The following is a 12147-nucleotide window of genomic DNA, read 5'->3' as shown; positions in this document are numbered from 1 at the left end:
ACTAAAACCTGGAAGTTTGTGCTTGAGTCCTGCACAGACTCAAGCACTGCACATTGAGGTGTGCAGCATCGTTGCTTTAAAAAAAATGAATGACATATATTTTAAAAGGTTTTACTTTGATTTAATTGAAAAGCAAATAAAATGGATCCTAGTGAGAAGTGCTCTTTCACTTAAACTATAGCTCATTTTCAGATGACACATTCACTTCAAGGAATGATTTTTCTATCAATGTGAATTTGAATCTGGCAAACCATTTCTACTATCTTTCTTAAATTTCGCTTGTAGACATGTGCAATAAAGTGCTGCGGTATATAGTCCTGTCCCCATATCAATGTCTCTTTCTAATTATCTTAGTTCTTTTCAACAACAAAGAGAATGTAATTAAATTTGATGTGCAGAGCGAAAAATGAACCAGATCACATTGGATGAGCAGCCATCCACTGGATAAAACCAGTCCTACTATACAATCCAGGAAATCTGACAGTTAGTGATTGCAGTACAAATAGGAAAGTAAAGGGGTCACAACTTGATTATTCAATGCTAAGTGCATCCTATGTAATGCACCTAATCTAATTCTGTACGTTTCCAGTGTCGTACAAACTTGAAATTTGGCATGACCATTCTATGGGTCTTAAATATGAACAGTAAAGTGGTCACAACTTGATTATTCAATGCTAGATGCAAAAGTAAGTGACCCCCTATGTTATGTAACTTCCCGGTGTTGTACAAACGTGATATTTGGCATGACCATTCTTTAGGTCCTAAATAGGAAAATAAAGGTTTCATAACTTGATTATTCAATTCTATATGCAAAAATAAGTGACCACCCAATGTAATGTACCTGATCTAATTCTATAACTTCCCGGTGTCTTACAAACTTGAAATTTGGCACGGACATTCTTTAGGTCATAATTAGGAAAAGTAAAGGGGTTGCAAATTCAATTCTAAGCACAAAAAACTATGAAAATGTGCGATACATGACAGTTTTTTTCTCAGAAACCATAAAGCCCAGGGAAATGATTTGCCTACTGAGGAGAATCTGCCTCACCTCTATGTGTATAAACTGAGGAGAATCTACCTCACCTCTATGTGTATATACTGAGCAGAATCTGATGCTCCCCTATGTGTATATACTAAGGAGAATCTAATTGACCTCTATGTGTATATACTGAGAAGAATCAACCTCACCTCTATGTGTATATACTGAGGAGAATCTAACACTATATACATACTAGCTGATACACCCGGCTTCGTCCGAATTAATTTGGTACAGATGTTTAACTGTTGTTCACACAGAACATGTTATCTGGATCTGAGGGATAAAATATGTGGCAAGGCTATGCACAGAATGGCCTGAGCTGTGACCAGGCCTTCTGTGTACTGAAGGTGTGCTAATCAGCAGGGACAACTGTGTGTGTGTCTGGAAGAGCTAAAGTATCCAGACACACCCAAGCTGGGTGAAAGCTGGAACTGAAAAGCTGGATGCCAGAGCTGCTGCTGAGAGAGAAGAGCCCAATGCCATAGAAGTGCTGCTGCCAGAAGCCAGAGCTAGGCCAGTCTCAGAGAGAGAGATTGAAAACCTGATGTCTGTGGGAGACCAGGCTGCGGTACAGCCACAAGTCTGATGGAGAAGGACGTCTCCAGACTGACACCCTGTTGGATATGTGTACTGGCACTAGGCCACTGTGTGAGTAGTACAGTAATTAGTTAGGGCCTTGGTGGGCAAGCATTTATTATTCCATCTTATAAGCATTCTTACACATTGATGAATGTGACATTCTATTTTGTATGATGAATGGCATTATTCATGTATGATAACATCCAGCAATAGGCCTTAATCACCTGTCTAGTATTGTATAAGTCCATGTGTGCTCCCAAAACAGCTCAAACCTATTGAGACATGGACTTCACAAAAGCGCTAAGGTTCCCCATGGTGTCTGGCATCAAAACGTTAGCAGTAGATCCTCAAGTCCTATAAATTGCAAGGTGGAGGGGTTGATTTGACTTGAAGCACTACAACAAAGGAGGATGCTTTTGTACTCAATGATGCTCTCTGGTTCTGTGGAGGTTTTGTGGTATGAAATAAATGGGAGAGGGCATCTGCTTTGGTAATTTTGGAACTAGGGCGGTAAGTGATAATTAAGCTGGAGCAAGAAATTAACAGTGATTTGCCTTGAACCAGTGTGATCACTTAAATAACTTCTCCTTTCAACGAGTCCTCCATTCTTCTAGGGCAGACTTGATTTTAAGAAGCTCTTTATCCCCCTAGTTCCTCTTTGTGGGAGAAAATCATTTGCAGAAGAACCTACAGAGATACATATTCCTAGAGAGTTTTTGCTGGGACAGAATTGCCCCTACTACAAATTACGATGCATCCGCCTAAAGGCAAAAGGGCAGTGATGTATCTTGTGGATTGAGAAGTTGAGCATGTATAAAAGACATCTTCAACAGAAGCTTTAGTGGCCTCTGGTGTTCAGTCCTTATGTTTAGAGATTTTGCAAGTGAGTGCTGTAATAGGCACTACCAGAGAAGCGAAACCTTTGATGAACTGTTGATAATACTTGATGAATCCAAGAAATTGTTGGGTGGCTTTCAACCCAGTTGAATGCAGCCAGGCTTGGATGACTCTCTTAAAAATACTTTACTGCTATACTAATCCGCCAGTAATTGTGAGGAGTATAGCCTGTTACATGTGATCCAATAGGAACCAGGATCGGATTATAGGGAGCGCATCTGAACTCTACAACAAAGACTCGGGACTCTGCTACCCAACCGGTAATTACCTGCAGATGGCGGTGATGGTAATTATTTTGTACTGCCATATTAATGGCTGGTAAATGTTCTCATTGATTTCAATAGGCAATTAAGTTTAATATGTGTAATTTTTGTGCGCAATACGCACGAAAATAGGACATGGTGCATGCTTTTTTTTTGTGCAAGTGAAATGCACGCTCAAAGAACCTACATGAGCAAACCCATTGGAATCAATGGCTTCAATTTACTGTGTATTGAACATGCAAATTTGGCACAAATGCGTTTGTGTGATAATCTCTTAGAACTAGACTGTGCTAATCTATATTTTTCTGCTAGCTTGGAGTCTGCACTTTAGAAGTGTCTGGTTCTGGTGCCAGGAGATATGGGATTCGCAGAGGGGCTTCCTTAGAGACTTGCAACATAGAAAAAAGAGAACAATAGCTCATGTGTAGAGCCAGCAGAGAATTATCAATTAATGCAGTAATATCCGCTCACCTGTCCAGGCTAGCTGCTCCACAAAGCGGCTATCACTTGGTTAAGCCACCTGCTCAGTATATGCACCAATGAATCTCTAAATCAGCACACTAGGTATGTATACAGCAGCCGAGACAACACATTTTTAACTAGATTCCTTAGTATTACCTTTGCATAAAGGTTGAACTAACCAACGTGAAAGTAAGGTTTACAAAAAGATAGGGAGGAAATCATTTCAACATAGTCAGGAAAGCCACAGGAGGAAGTAGTCAGATCCAGGGAGTAATGGCCCATTTACATGTAACGATTATCGCTCAAATTCGTTAAATTAAAAAATTTGAGTGATAATTGTGCAGTATAAATGCAAAAAAATTGTTCACTATTCAATCATTAGTATAAAAACTATTGCTGGTTTCTCCTTCCGTGTACATGCTCCTAGCTCAGCACTTCACATAGAAGGTGAAGTGCTGAGCGAGAAGCCCCCGATCCAACGGCAAAGTCTCAGCACGAGCGCTAGCGGTGATATCAGCATTTGTGCAGTCATTTAGCCAGCAGTTTAGCGTGCAAAAAGGCCTTAATACAGAGCCATAGACTAAAGGAGAAAACCAAGTCCGAAATCCAAGTTGCAGCCGTGTCAGAGTGCCATAGGGAACGCCAGAAAGGCTAGTCTGCTACCAAGTCTGCATCAAAAGTCTGATAAATACAACAAAAACATGTTATCTCACAGAGATAGGAGAACCAGATTAACACAAGGATAATATCACTGGCAACTTCAGGAAGTGAAGTGCCAATTTGAATACACCGCCAAAATATCTGATAGGATGTCCTGGAAAATAGATACTTTGGATATTCAATAACAATAACTGTAAACCTGGAGACAGGAGATAGAACCATAAATAAACAGTACCTATGGAAAGCAGAATACAGTCACAACTGCAAAAAGAATTTTTAAAAAGCCCATACAAAACAATGCTCCATGTGATCACCAGGACTCATGCGATCACCTAGACTCAGTGCCGCTGTTACGTTCGTGTGGGCAAACAAGCACTGGGCCCACACGAATGTGACCCAATAAGGGGTTCGGGACCAGGGGACGGGAAACGGACAGAGACTGGACGTACTGGCAGAAACACCAAACAGGACCAAAAACTGCACACTGCGGACTGAACTCATGGACAGACAGAAGAGAGAACTGGAAAATGACCAACATACTTACCAAACATCCCCACATGCTAAAGCAGATGGGATTGCTAAATATAAATACTTGGGATTAGTGAAATGGCCAAGTCACTTAAGCTGCAAGCCCAGCAATCAAGGGTCCTTGTGTCTCGCGGTCCCTACTCTAAGGAGGCACATGATCCAGCAGCACAGGATACTGTCAGGACAGTGTCCGGGATATGGGGGTCCCTGATATATCCCGCAACCCCTGTCCCTGCCTACTTGCCCCCCTGGGCTAACCCCCAGGGCGACAACTGGGCGGCGGTCCCTACCCTCACTAGGGAAGCGGGACACGGGAAGACAAACAGACACTGAAGACAAACAACGGTAGAACGGTCAGACAATCCGGGTCGGCAACAGGAGGGTACGCAGTACAGGGGGGTCAGGCAAAAACGTAGTCAAGGTCCAAAAGCAGAGGTCAAGAAAGCCGGGGTCACAAACAGGAGTCAAAAGAATACGCGGGTGCAGCTGGAAGACCAAACTAACACTGGCAAGGCCTGAGAGGAAAACACACCTATTTAAATGCTGTCAGCGCTCCCGCCCCAGAAGCTGATTGGGGCGGGGAGCCTGACAGCAGCAGGGCTAATCAGGGCGGTGCTGGGGGCACGCCCCCAGTCTCACTGCACAGACAGTTACCAGGGAAGCCAGCCTGGTAGTCAAGCGACTAGAAGCACCAGCTGCCTCCCTAGCAACCCGGCGGCGACCAGTCTTACAGCGGCCCGGGGAGATCACAAGAACCGGGGTACCTCTGCGCCGTGCTCCTGTACCCCGGGTGGCCGGACCGGTGGTGCGGGCACGGCGGCCCCGAGAGTTGCCGGTTCTGACAGTACCCCCCCTTCTACGGGGGGACACCGGACCCCCATGGCCAGGTGCGGGCTTAAGCGGGAAAGCCCTGTGGAATGCCTGGACTAGGCGTGGCGCATGAACGTCCCTGGCAGGGACCCACGTCCTATCCTCAGGGCCAAATCCTCTCCAGTGGACCAGGTACTGCAGCACACCTCTAACCCGTCGGGCATCCACCAGCCTTTCTACTTCATACTCCAGTTCCCCCTGTACCAGAGAAGGAGGAGGCGGGTTCTGGGTGGGTAGAACTGGAGTCACATACTTCTTAAGTAAGCTTTTGTGAAACACCTTGTGGACCTTCCAGGGGTCAGGAAGTGCCAACTTATATGACACCGGGTTGATGACCTGAGAAACAGTAAATGGGCCAATGAACCGAGGAGCAAGTTTCAGGGAGGGAACCTTGAGTCTCAGATTCTTGGAGGACAACAAAACTTGCTCCCCGACTACAAAAGGTGCAGAGATGGTACATCTTTTATTTGCGTATTTACGCAGTTTCTCTTGGGAACCCTGAAGGTTCTTACGAACCTGGGCCCAAACTGTGCACAGTTCCTCAGAGGATATGTCGGCGGCCGGATTGTTCGAGACCACAGGAGTGGAAAGCGAGAACCGGGGATGAAACCCATAGTTACAAAAAAAAGGTGACAATTGGGTCGACGAGTTAACATGGTTGTTGATAGCAAATTCGGCGAGAGGTAAGTAGTTGGCCCACTGATACTGGTTATCAGAGACAAACAGTCGCAGATACTGGATAAGTTCTTGGTTCATTCGTTCCGTTTGTCCGTTACTCTCGGGATGGAAAGCGGAGGAGAAGGACAAATTTACGTTTAGATTTTTACAGAAGGCTCGCCAGAAGCGAGAGACGAACTGAACCCCTCTATCTGACACAATGTCCTCGGGGATCCCATGTAACCGAACAATCTCCTTGATGAACATTTCAGACAGAAGTTTGGCGTTAGGCAACTTGCAAAGCGGAACAAAATGTGACATTTTAGAGAAACGGTCTACTATTACCCAGATGACCGTATTCCCCAGCGAGGATGGCAGATCAGTAATAAAATCCATGGACAAATGGGACCATGGCCTGGACGGAATGGGCAAGGGAAGAAGAGGACCCTCAGGACGTCTCCTGAGATTCTTCCCCCTTGCGCAAACCGGGCACGCGGACACAAATACCCGTACCTCCTTGGCCATGTGCGGCCACCAATAGAGTCTGGATACTAACTCCAGCGTACCCCTGATGCCGGGGTGTCCAGCTAGGACAGAAGCGTGTGTCTCCTCTAACACTTTCAATCTCAGTGACAATGGGACAAATAATTTGCCTTCCGGAAGGGCTTCAGGAGCAGATTGTTGAGCGGCGTGAATGAGAGGTGAAAGGTCGGAGGAGACAGCAGCGAGGACCACCCCAGGGGAGAGAATGCTCTCAGGCTCCGGCTCGGCAGGTTCCGGAGAACCAAAGCTCCTAGACAGGGCATCAGCCTTGACATTCTTAGAACCGGGTCTATAGGTAACAACAAAATTGAACCGAGAGAAGAACAAGGCCCAGCGGGCTTGCCGAGCATTTAACCTCTTAGCGGAATCTAGATAGGTGAGGTTTTTATGGTCTGTGAGTACCGTGATCTGGTGATGGGCTCCTTCCAAAAAATGCCTCCACTCTTCGAAAGCCCACTTAATCGCCAGCAATTCCCGGTTGCCTATATCATAGTTCCGTTCGGTGGAAGAAAACTTCCTAGAAAAATAGGCACACGGTCTAAGGTTGGTGAGAGTGGAGGGACCTTGGGACAGTACCGCTCCCACACCAAACTCAGAGGCATCTACTTCCACCAAAAAAGGGCTGGACAGATCTGGTTGTACTAGGACAGGTGCAGAAGAGAACGCCGCCTTTAGGGTATCGAAGGCCCTCAGAGCCTCAGAAGACCAGGTCCTCACATCTGCCCCCTTTCTGGTGAGGTCCGTTAGAGGTTTAGCCACCACGGAGAAGTCTTTGATGAATTTGCGATAGTAGTTGGCGAAGCCGAGGAAGCGTTGAAGGGCTTTCAACGACCCTGGCTGGGCCCACTCCGTGATGGCTTTCACCTTTTCAGGATCCATCTGGAAGTCGCATGGCGTGATGATATACCCCAAAAATGATATCTTTTGTACCCCGAACACACATTTCTCGAGTTTAGCAAACAGCTTGTTATGTCTGAGTCGAGCTAGTACAGTCTGAACGTGAGTATGGTGACTTGGCAAGTCGGAGGAAAAAATCAAAATGTCGTCTAGATATACAACCACGAACACCCCCATGATATCCTGAAACACTGAGTTCATGTACCCCTGAAAAATGGCGGGGGCGTTACACAATCCAAAAGGCATAACTAGGTATTCAAAATGCCCGAGGGGCGTATTGAAGGCGGTTTTCCACTCATCCCCCTCCCGAATGCGGATGAGGTTGTATGCTCCCCTGAGATCAAGTTTAGAAAACCATCGGGCACCAGCGACCTGGTTGAGGAGGTCAGGAATGAGTGGAAGGGCATACTGGTTTCGTACTGTGATTTTGTTTAGCTCTCTATAGTCAATACAGGGCCGGAGGCCCCCATCCTTCTTCTCAACGAAGAAAAACCCGGCACCCACCGGGGATTCTGAGGGCCGGATGTGCCCCTTGGCCAGGCTGTCCTGGATATAGTCCCTCATGGATTCTCTCTCAGGAACCGTAACGTTATAAATGCGGCCCTTAGGAAGTTTGGCCCCAGGAATCAAGTCTATTTTACAGTCCCATTCCCTATGAGGGGGCAGAGCTTCAGATAATTGTTTGGAGAACACGTCAGAAAACTCGGAGAGGTAATCTGGTAGGGGGGTCCCCTCGCAGGTGGAGATTCCCACCTTCACCGCACAAAGGTGGTTGGCACAGCGGGGACCCCACTTTACCAGTTCCAACGTGTCCCAATTTACTACCGGGTTGTGCTCCCGGAGCCAGGGGAGGCCTAGGACGACGTCCACAGACAAATCTCTCATCACTAGAAAGGTGCAGGTTTCCACGTGTAAGGCTCCTATCGTAAACCTTACTTCAGGGGTAACCAGATGAACCACCCCTGCTTGCAATGGGGTGGAGTCCACTCCTGAAACCAGAATCGGGGTCTCTAAACGTAAAAAAACCCCGGACAGTTGAGCAACGAAATTAAAGTTAACGAAATTCGCCGCAGCCCCAGAATCAACAAAGGCTTGCCCAGTACGGTGGAAAGCATGAAATTCTAGGGTGCAAGGCAATAACATTTTGGATAACGCAGGGAGTACCTTAGCTCCTAGACAGTCCTCCCGACAACTGCCTAGGAGCGGGAGTTTTCCTGCCGTGGCTTCTTAGTGCAGGTGGCAATGCGGTGACCCGGCTCCCCACAGTAGAAGCAAAGATTCTTCTTCAGGCGATATTCCCGTCGCTGCTTGGGGTTCATGGCTCCCAGTTCCATGGGCTCGGTGGTGGGAAGTGAGAGAGTCAGGTCAGTAGAAGAAGTGGGCGTGGGGAGTGGAGTGGCCCGAGCGGCGTGTCGGCCCCTCAAACGTCGGTCGGCCCGAATAGCAAGCGTCATGGCTTGCTCCAGGGTTCTAGGCTCTGGGTGGGCCACAAGTAGGTCCTTGAGACCCTCAGACAGACCGGTCAAAAATAAGTCTTTTAGGGCGGTATCGTTCCACCCGGATTCCGTACAATGTTGACGGAATTGGGAACAGTAGTCCTCCGCCATTTTACAACCCTGGCGCAGGGCCAGAAGTTTGGAGACTGCGTAGCCCGCCCGGTCGGGTTCGTCATAAATTTGACCCAGGGCGGAAAAAAAGGCGTCAAGGGATAGTCGGGCTGGAGAGCCTGCTGGTAGCGAGAAAGCCCAATTTTGGGGGTCCCCCCTCAGGCGGGTAATTACAATTCCCACTTTCTGATATTCAGTACCAGAGGAGTGGGGTCGGAGATCAAAGTAGAGCTTGCAGCTCTCTCTAAATGCAAAGAACTGACCTCTCTCTCCAGAGAAGCAGTCCGGCAGCGTGGCTCGGGGTTCTGACATAGTCCCGGGAGCGGAAGGGGGCTGCATGGGACCTGCAGCCGCCACTTGTTCCTGTAGCTGCATGCGGGCGGTTAGGTCCTGGACAAGGTTAGTAAGGACCTGGACCTGGTTCGCTAACGCAGCCACGGCCTCCATCGAGGGATTCAAAGTAGCCGGGCGGATGCACGAGTCTGACCTACCTTCGGCCAGTGTTACTGTCAGGACAGTGTCCGGGATATGGGGGTCCCTGATATATCCCGCAACCCCTGTCCCTGCCTACTTGCCCCCCTGGGCTAACCCCCAGGGCGACAACTGGGCGGCGGTCCCTACCCTCACTAGGGAAGCGGGACACGGGAAGACAAACAGACACTGAAGACAAACAACGGTAGAACGGTCAGACAATCCGGGTCGGCAACAGGAGGGTACGCAGTACAGGGGGGTCAGGCAAAAACGTAGTCAAGGTCCAAAAGCAGAGGTCAAGAAAGCCGGGGTCACAAACAGGAGTCAAAAGAATACGCGGGTGCAGCTGGAAGACCAAACTAACACTGGCAAGGCCTGAGAGGAAAACACACCTATTTAAATGCTGTCAGCGCTCCCGCCCCAGAAGCTGATTGGGGCGGGGAGCCTGACAGCAGCAGGGCTAATCAGGGCGGTGCTGGGGGCACGCCCCCAGTCTCACTGCACAGACAGTTACCAGGGAAGCCAGCCTGGTAGTCAAGCGACTAGAAGCACCAGCTGCCTCCCTAGCAACCCGGCGGCGACCAGTCTTACAGCGGCCCGGGGAGATCACAAGAACCGGGGTACCTCTGCGCCGTGCTCCTGTACCCCGGGTGGCCGGACCGGTGGTGCGGGCACGGCGGCCCCGAGAGTTGCCGGTTCTGACAGATACAGTTCACACAGCAAGCTGCAACACCAAGGTAACAGGACACAAGTCACACAGCAAGCTGCAATACAAAGGTAACAGAACACAAGTCACACAGCAAACTGCACATAGAAGGAAGCATGACTGCTCACCCTGGACACCAAACAGACACTGAAAGGAGCCGGTATTTATATGAGCACAGACCCGGGGGATTGGCTGACCTGAGCAAACCCTACCCAGCCAGCTAAATTATCCCACGCCTTTGAGGGTGTGCTCCTGGATCCCTGTAGAACAGGAGGCTGCTGTTCTACAGCTGGAGCAACCTGACAGCCGCATAGAGCTTCAAACTAGATGCTGCAGCATCCTAACATCTTGTAGACAATGTTATACATGCAACATTTCAGTTAACTTTACGGAGCTTTTCTCAAAGAATGAGAAAAGCTCCATAAAGTGTGCTGAAACGTTGCATTGTTACATGCATGTTTGAATAAAGAACCACTTGTTGGACTGTATTAGGGAGTGATGTGATTTTTCTAAACTCGTTGCTATAGTTCTGCGATCAGGAACTGGACCACTAATATGATTTGTTGTTTGAATACAGTGTTTCAGCTTCTCTTCTGTAGATAGATAGATAGATAGATAGATAGATAGATATTAAAACAAAGTGAAAAGGACCATACATCTATTCAGATATTCCCATGTAACATTGTATGAAAATACGAAAAATAACATTTTGTTTGGACTAGACTAGTGTGCTGGTTCTTACATTGTATTTCTTGCATTGTCCTTGACACAGTGGGGAATATTCAATCACTGATTGCTCTCAGTGGAGCTTTTCCTGTCTTGTTTTCACTGGAAATTTGAGAGAATTGCACTATTAACTATCTGTGATTTGTCTTTATATTCACCAGAGACATAGACAGTAGTCTGCAACCTCCAGAGAAAACTGGAATGGAGTTGCACTGATCTGTGGTCATCACCCACAAAAAATGAGCTCAGAAAATAGAAAGACTTTGATTATTTAAATATACATGAAGGTGAGTATTTTCTCTGACACTTTCTTAACTTTCTTGGTCCATGTGTTTCTTTTCTTGATCTATTGGCAATCTGTATTGTCTTTTCTTCAGCCAGACCATGCTCCCTCCGATACATACTATGGTCACATAACAGCTGCTGTGCCTGTTACTGCAGTAGTTTTAGATTTCCTACAGGAATATATAAAACCAGGAAAAGCAATGTACAGTTTTTTTTTTCATAATACACCCTGGTACTAGAGTATATGCTTTATTTGCAGCACAATAATCTAATATAATATCATTAAAAGTTGCAAACTTTGGTCCCCATTTGACCAGTTTTTTGTTTCTTTATATTAGTTTTGGAAGAGAGAATAGTATAGTTGACTGCCATTCTCTTGGTACTGCCTTTCTTTCGGGGACCTTTCATACAGGACAGAATATTTCTCAACAATGTTGTTGAATATGCTGTCCTGGAATTCCGCGCGGAATTTTGATGCAGAATTACCAGCAGGATTCTGCTATTTTCAATTCTGCATCAAAAGCTGTAAGTTAGCAGTACAGATTTTGCTGCTGAATATTCCACAGGAGGGCATATTCTGCAATGCTGTTGCGGAATATTCTGTCATGTGTGCAAGCTTGTCACCGTGACAGAAAGGAAAACCCTGTGTGTCAACAAGCCTATCACCGAGGGAATCACTAAAATATAACTTTTATTAGGTAAAGATAAAAATAAAAATGTATAAAAGGCGTGGACTCTTATTCCAGTTACACTCCTACTGGACAAGTAGATATTCTAACAGTAGTAAGTCCATATAAGTATATACCAGATGATGCGCTAGGTTCTAACTCCACAACCACAATGACCCCATCTATATTGTTGGTGCATGGGTCGAGATATATATTATGGTTGTGTACAGCTCCACGTGTATAAATGGCCACAAGGGCTAACAAAGCACAATGTAGGTTATATTTTTTG

The 12147-nt window shown here is 46.9% G+C and overlaps 1 protein-coding gene across 2 annotated transcripts in view; it reads left to right on the top strand.

The window, feature by feature from the left end:
* CSF3R (colony stimulating factor 3 receptor) overlaps nt 1-12147 on the top strand; it is a 71128-nt gene that overhangs the window by 4145 nt on the left and 54836 nt on the right. For both annotated transcript variants that reach the window (XM_066592039.1, XM_066592032.1), the window contains exon 2: nt 11067-11192. The gene's annotated coding sequence lies outside the window, so the exon portion shown is untranslated. The remainder of the gene's footprint in view (nt 1-11066; nt 11193-12147) is intronic.

The sequence above is a fragment of the Eleutherodactylus coqui genome, chromosome 1 (assembly GCF_035609145.1).
Source record: "Eleutherodactylus coqui strain aEleCoq1 chromosome 1, aEleCoq1.hap1, whole genome shotgun sequence".
Lineage (NCBI taxonomy): Eukaryota > Metazoa > Chordata > Amphibia > Anura > Eleutherodactylidae > Eleutherodactylus > Eleutherodactylus coqui.
Note: the sequence above shows the minus strand (reverse complement) of the source record. Positions and strands in the feature narration are given on the sequence as shown.